This window comes from Morus notabilis, unplaced genomic scaffold (assembly GCF_000414095.1).
Source record: "Morus notabilis unplaced genomic scaffold, ASM41409v2 Scaffold2316, whole genome shotgun sequence".
NCBI classification, from domain to species: Eukaryota; Viridiplantae; Streptophyta; class Magnoliopsida; order Rosales; family Moraceae; genus Morus; species Morus notabilis.
This window is the reverse complement of record NW_010361281.1, coordinates 39,466-39,824: the sequence shown is the minus strand read 5'-3', so window position 1 is coordinate 39,824 and position 359 is coordinate 39,466.

Sequence of the window (359 nt, the reverse complement as noted above, 5' to 3'; positions counted from 1 at the left end):
TGCTACAGAATTTAGGAATACAGATATTGATTCCATAAATCCTTCAGTCACATAATATTTTCTAGGAAAATTCTTCGCTTAAATAAATAAATTGTATTATTTAAAGTCTGGAATTTTCTCAGTCATTACATTAGAAGCCCAAAATGATTTTATTGGCTTAGAATAGAAAGGGTGATTGGGATCATTTGAGGCCCTGATTTTAGAATTAAGCCCCCCTGATTTTACCGTTTGAAACCCAAGTGCATTGTAATGACTGAGAAAATTCCAGACCTTAAATAATACAATTCATGTATTTTTAAGCCAAGGATTTTCTTAGAAAATATTATGTTATATTGTGAATGGAGGATTTATGGAATTAA